The 7,201-nt window shown below is 35.5% G+C and overlaps 1 pseudogene; it reads left to right on the top strand.

The window, feature by feature from the left end:
- The first annotated feature begins 330 nt into the window (after positions 1–330).
- On the top strand, positions 331–449 carry LOC112469123 (annotated as a pseudogene).
- Positions 450–7,201: the final 6,752 nt, after the last annotated feature.

The following is a 7,201-nucleotide window of genomic DNA, read 5'->3' as shown; positions in this document are numbered from 1 at the left end:
TTTTGTATTATTAACCTCTTATTGGATGTATTGTTGGCAAATATCTTCTCTCACCCCGTAGGTTGTCTTTTTGTTTTGTTGATGGTTTGCTTTGCAAAACCTTTTTAGTTTGATGTAGTCCCGTTGGTTTTTGTTTGTTTGTTTGTTTGTTTCCCATGCCTGAAGATATATCAGAAAAAATATTAGGAATAATATCAGAGAGTTTATCGCCTATGTTTCCTTCTAGGAGTTTTATGGTTTGGGGTCTTATATTTAAGTCTTTAATCCATCTTGAGTTTATTCTTGTGTAAGAAAATGGTCTAGGATGTGATAGGTCAAAAGATTGAACTAGTCTACGGCCATGCTACCATGAACAAGCTCGATTCTGTCTGATCTCGGAAGCTTAGCAGGGTTGGGCCTGGTTAGTACTTAAATGGGAGACTACCTAGGAAGACCAGGTACTGTAGGCATAAATAATAATAAATAATTTTAAAAAAAAAGAAAATGGTCTATTATTTTTTTTGCATGGATCTGTCCAGTTTTTCAAAAACGAATTATTGAATAAGCTGTTTTTATCCAATTGTATATTCTTGCCTCCATTGTCATAGATTAGTTGACCATAAAGGTGTGAGTTTATTTCTGGGCTCTCTATTTTGTTTCATTGTTCTATGTGTCTGTTTTTATGCCGGTACCATGCTGTTTTGATTACTATAGCCTTGTAGTATTGTTTAATATCTGGTAGCATGGCACCTCCAACTTTGTTCTTTTTTCTTGAGATTGAATACAAGTGGCAAAAGTGGACATTCTCATCTTGTTCTTGTTCCTGGTCTTTTTCTTTGTTGGGGGGAGGGTGATATTGGTTAATAAAATTATATAGGTTTCAAGTGTACAATTCAATAATTGTTCCTGGTCTTAAGGAAATGCTTTTAGCTTTTTCGCCATTGAGTATGATGTTAGCTCTGCATTGGTCATATATGGTCTTTATTAGGTTGAAGTATGTTCCCTCTAGTCCCACTTTGCTGAACGTTTTTATTATAAATTAATGCTGGATTTTGTCAAATGCTTTTTCTGCGTCTATTGATATGATCGTATGATTTTTATCTTCATTTGGTTTATGTGGTGTATCACATTAATTGATTTGCAGATGGTGAACCAACCTTGCAATTTGCTTCCTTGTCTCAAATGCAATCTCTACAGGAGGCTCAGTGGGGCTACCTCAGGTTCATTAAATATAATCTCCTTATGGGAAGGAATGTCATCTATCTTGTTCACTGTTGTTCTCAGTATATAGAATAATACCTCAAATATCATACAAGCTCAATAAATGTTCACTGACCGATAAACTCTTTGTTCTTCACAGCCCCACACAGTCATCTCTAATCTACTTCTATGCCTTAATAGAGTGGAGAATTTCTGTTAGCCTATTGTTATCCAAAACTCTGGCCATGAAGCAGAAATGAGTCTTCTATTTCCTACAACTTATCTGGAGGTTTATGGCACTCACCACACACAATTGTGTTCTCACTGAATTCCATAGAATATATGTTGGGTATCACAAGTCATTCCACTACTGAATCCCAATAAACTTGGTCTCTGCTTTCTCTTTGAAAGGTGGCACTTTCAAAAACTGCAGAAATACAACCCCCAAAGTATTTAGCAGTAACACAAACCTTTATAGACTGTTTCTTAAGGAGGTGGAATGGGGGCAAGTGTGGGGTAATGTGATGGCTATTGCACATAGTAAAACTTGCCAAAATTCTTCTTTAGATATCTTGCTTGACAAAGTTTATTCATCATAGCATCTGCTCATCCCACATTCTTTCCCCCCTACAAATCTCCAGTTTTCTTATCTCACTCTAGACCTATTATCCCTATCCCCTCACTTCTCTTAGCAGTAACACTCCTCCTCCCACCTCTAGAGCTTTTCTCTGTATTTTACCTTTGTGTACCTTCAAGTCTCCTCTCTTTATAAGAAAGACCCTAAAAGCTGTGACTTCAGATCCAGAAGCTGACATGTAAGACACGCTGATTACAACCATATGCTATGTAAATATCTTTGAGAATTGTGCTCCTGCCACCTAAAAATATGAAGAGAATTTGGAAAGCAGTTTGTCGAATCTAATCTAATGAACAAGAGGCCTGGTTGGTGATGATTGGGAGGTGGTCATAGGCTCAAGTCAGGCTTGAAATTTGCCAAGATATAATTTGAATCCAGGGACAGTGAATCTCATGACTGTCCCATTAATAGGGCATGGATTTGAATTTTCTATTGGCATGGAAACTATAAAAAGGGTTAAACTTATTTTTTTCACAGTTTTGAGTAAAGTAACCCTGGAGGGCTGATGATCTAGACCCTATGCTTCAGACAAAATATCTGTTCTATATACAATATCAGTCTACCCATACCATAAAGCCAAGGTGCTTGGCACAGTGTAGAAGAGACTGCTAGTTGCCAACATTCAATCTGTTTTTATTTAGATTGTCCACCCATTCCCTTGAAGATAGGAGTGGCCATCTGACTACATTCCAAATAATGATATGTAGGCAGAAGTTGTTGGGTGATACTTCTGGAAAACCTCTGACTCAACATGAAGGTCTTCCTGTTCTTTATTCTTCCTACCTCGAATGGAAATGCTATAACTGCAACTTTGAGGCAACCATTAGGATGCAAGCCATGAGCTAAAGGTGATAACAAAAAAAGCTAGAAGAAGCCCAGAACATTGAAAAGGACAAAAATGTCAAATTCAGTAGAAGGAAGATAATATCACACAGTGGAACTTGAAATGGCAAGGACCCTGCGGGACCCAACCAGATTTTGCAAAGATCGAATCTTTACAAAGATTCGATCTTTGCAGGAATAAACATCTTTTAGGTAAAGAAAAACAAATTTCTAATATTTTTAAGCCATTATCGTTCAGGTTTCTGTAACTAGCTATTAATCAAATTCTTAACATTTAACAAATCCAAATTACATTGATTCAACCGATAAGGGGTTTTAGTGCAATAAAGAGAGAAATTTAAAAATCAATATAATAAAGAAAACACATATTACTATTTCTCTACCATTTGAGAAATAAAGAAATTTAAAAATCAATATAATAAAGAAACCACATATTACTATTTCTCTACCATTTGAGAAATAATCTTTGTATATTTAAGACACTAAATATACAAAGATTACTTTTCTATTTGCTATCATTAATAACAGAAACCATAGGACAGTGAAATTCAATGATAACATAAACTTTATCTCTGTATTCATAAGAATGACCGGTAGTATGCAATCAGTAACCAACTTGCCAGAAGCACTTAACACTTAGGGAGCTAAAATAGGGAGCTATTTTTACCCTGGAAAAACAAGTATCATAATTAAGTGTGTCAGATCTCCAAATCTCTGATAAGAATCTTCTTTGGGTAAAAATAGGGCAAGCATTAAAGATGGCAGCGTGAGATTCTACCAGCTCATTATGATATTGTCGTGGATATATTTCAACAATTTATTTAAAGGAATCATCGCACAACCATCTATTTTCTTGACCTGACCTCCTGGGTGACCAGTTAAATAAACCAAACCACTATATGGTTGAGGGGAAATTTGTCCAATAGAATTGTGGTTTTAACTTGAAAGTTATAAGGATTTTACTCTTTGTAAACATCACTGAGGAGAACATAATAATCACCATATTTATAAATGCAATTTTTTTTATTTGTAATTAAGTTCACGAGGATATTTGTTAGATAATTTACTGGAAAATAAAATAAAGTATAATGCATTAAATTTATAAATGCAGTTGAAAATGTTTAGAAAATTTAATTAAGTAAGCTATAAAAATCCTCCTTTAAAAATGTTTGTCAAATTTTCATTAACATAAACTTACATTAAGTATTTTTTGTGTGTTTCTGTTTTTGTTGTTACTCAAAACATTGAAAACATTTAACCATAAGTATCTGCAAAGTCTTTTATGTGTCCTCAAGCCATCTTTAAATATACTGCAAGTGTCACACTGTTACTCTCATTAGATTATATTGATCAGCACAATTGAGCCATGAAAACAAAGAATTTTCCTCAAAAGGCAAGGATAAGGGAAATGCTGAATACTTAACTCTTTAGTTTTTGTCCTTACCAATGTTTTACCCAGACAAATTATTGTAATATTTTAAAAGAAATCTTAAAAATCTAATTGAGTCACTTAGAATCCCTTCAGTTTCAAAGTTCATCCTTGTTACCTTGCTCTTAGAGGGCCGGCACGGCTTCTCTCTGCCATCGTTAGGGGTGGTTTTGTCTGGCTCAGCCCAGATATATTTGCCAAAATCTGTTTTAGAAACTTTATATTTTAGAAATTTGTTAACAGCCCTGATAGAAAATACCCTAGCAGGTATATCTGGCTGCTATTGCATGAATATCTTACTGTATTGTGCCTTTTGATAAGTGAGGAAGACAGTTTATTTGCTTTAGTGTATTTGCTTTTTTCTTCGTGAGTGCCACGAGATGTCGCTCTTCTCCATAGCTAAAAACAACACTAAGGTACCCTCACCTTCTCAAATCTTAGAAACTCTTGGATTTGTTACCAAGTTTGTGGCACTCATGGGAGACCCTGGCAGCCACCAGATATGTTGGTTCTGGGCTCTCTTCTCCTTCACTTTTGAAGGACAATTTTTCCAAGTAGAATAATCTAGGTTGGCAGAGTATATATATATATATATATATCACTTTGAATATGCCACTTCCTTCTGGCCTGCAAAGATCTGGCTGAAAACTTTGTTAATGGTTTTATAGGGGTTCCTTTGTATATAACAAATTGTTTTTTTCTCTTAATAGTGTCTCAAAAGTCCCTTAAGCTATTTTTACACATTTAATTTTTTTTCCTTTTTGCTCCTCCTATTAGATGAATACTACTGCCCTATCTTCAAGCTTGTTGATTTTTTTCTTCTGCTTGTATGATCAGCTGTTGAACCACTCCGTTGCATTTTTCAGTTACTGTAATCTTCAGCTATGATTTTGTTGCTTGTTAATTTCTTATATTTTCTTTCTCTTTGTTGAAATTCTCACTCTATCATGCACTATATTCATGACCTCGGTGAGCATCTTTTTGACCATTATTTTGAATTTTTCAGGAAAACCACTAATCTTCATTTCTTTAAGGTCTGCTTCTGGAGGTTTAACTTGTTCTTTTGTTTCTTTGTTTAGATAAAATGAAGAAATACTTTAGATAAAGGAGCTACTTCTTGTCTTGACAGAGTGGTCTCCTGTAGGTGGTGATCCTTATTGTTCAGCTTGGCTCAAGCTCTTGGTTGTTTCTCAAACCATTGTGATTTTCCAAGTTACCTTCTTTGTTCTTAGTGGCTCAAAGTTGTTCAATACCCCATTTTGAATAGCAGCATTATTCATGGTAGTGTCAGCTGAAAAATAATATTGACTAGGTGTTTTCATCATCAAAAAGGATTTATTGGGGAAAAGAAAGAGTTGTAACCCAGTGCAGGCAGACATGACAAGCCATGTGCACATACTGTGTGCCAAAATGGACAGGTATTGATTGTAGAAGAGAGAAGAAAGTTAAGGGGAAGAGTAGTTAGATCATAGAACTTTGTTGTAAACATAGAGTTCTTCTCGCAGGGTTCTCACAATTACGTAGTGTGAGAGAATTCCTCCCATAAGTCCCAGCTCCTCCCATAAACCTTCCCAGCTAATTATGTTCACTTAAATTCCAGTCAGTTTTCATCAATAACAAAATGTAGAAACAACCCAAGTGTCCATTAATAGATGAATGAATGAACAAAATGGATAAATGAATATATATATAACATCATACACACACAATGGAATACTATTCAGCCTTAAAAAGGAAATTCTGACACTTACTGCAACATGCACAAATCTGGAAGACATTATGCTAAATGAAATAAACCAGACACAAAAAGACAAATGTATGATTCCGCTTATATGAGGTACCTAGAGTAGTTAAAATCATAGATACAGAGTAGAATTATGGTTGCCAGAATATGGGGGGAGGGGAAATAGAAATTTTTTAAAAATAAATATAAAGTTTCAGTTTGGGAAGATGTTAAGCATTCTAGGGATAGATGGTCATGATGGGTATTCAACAATGTGAATGTACTAATGCAAAGAACTGAACATTTAAAGATAGTTGAAACGGTTTATGTTATTCATATTTTACCACAATAAAAGAAAGATTTTATATGTTACTGAATTAAGTTAACATACAGTAAATGAGGAAAAAAAGAGGATGAGGAGGGGTGCTTCATTCTGCAGGGCAGAGTGGAAGTCCAGGCCTCTCACATGGTCTCCACTAACACCATGGGGGCCGGGGGATCCTTGTTACCAGCAAGAGTGAAAAAAGTCTTTGCTCCTTACTTAGCCTTCTCTGACAACACCCTTTATAAGGAGTGAGGGTCATCTCAATGTTGTCTCATGAGGGTGAAGTCTAAACTTTCTACTTCATTTTTGCTGGCCTGGATCAGGATGGGGCTATAGTTTTTCTTGTGGTGTTTGGCTGGAGCAGAGTGATTTTAAAGTGTTCTGTCTTGCTAGGCTGCCCCTTTACTCATCCTTTGGCTAGAGAGCCCAGGCTTTTGCTGAGGCCTTTTTCTCTGCACCCATTGATGTTACGAGGTACCAGACTTTTTCAACTCTAAGGATATATGAGGCAACAAAAATCCAGGGAACTCACCACCATGTTGTTCTTTGGGTATGGAAGTCACTAGTTGGTCTGCTTTCTTAACTCCAAAGTTAAGTCTTCTTATATTTGTTTTACATATACTATATTGTCCAGGATTTTGAATTGTACTTTGTAGGAAGAATAGAAAAAAAGTATATTTACCACATCTTTCTGAAAACAGAAGTCCATCTCATATTTGGATTTTGATGCTCTTACAAAAACCTTGAACTGGTAAATATGGACATTTTCGGTTTTAGGATTATTTCCTCCTCTAATATCCAGATAATTCTCTCATAATTGGAAAATGTTGTGCTTGGAACACATTCGTTGTCTTTTATGAGTGTTGCAACTTTTAGTAACATATCAATTAATTAGTTCGAGTTTTTGCAAGTCACAAAAAAACAGTTAGATCTACCCTGGGAGAGGCCCTGCTTGATCCACTCAGATACCTGGGGCTTACATTGACTCACCCACTTTGGTTATAGTCTGCCCTCTGAGCACTGTCCACCACCTCTTTACTTTGAAAATCTCTTTTAAAGGTTCTA

Source organism: Pteropus alecto, unplaced genomic scaffold, assembly GCF_000325575.1.
Source record: "Pteropus alecto unplaced genomic scaffold, ASM32557v1 scaffold106, whole genome shotgun sequence".
Lineage (NCBI taxonomy): Eukaryota > Metazoa > Chordata > Mammalia > Chiroptera > Pteropodidae > Pteropus > Pteropus alecto.
This window is presented reverse-complemented; position numbering and strand designations above follow the sequence as displayed.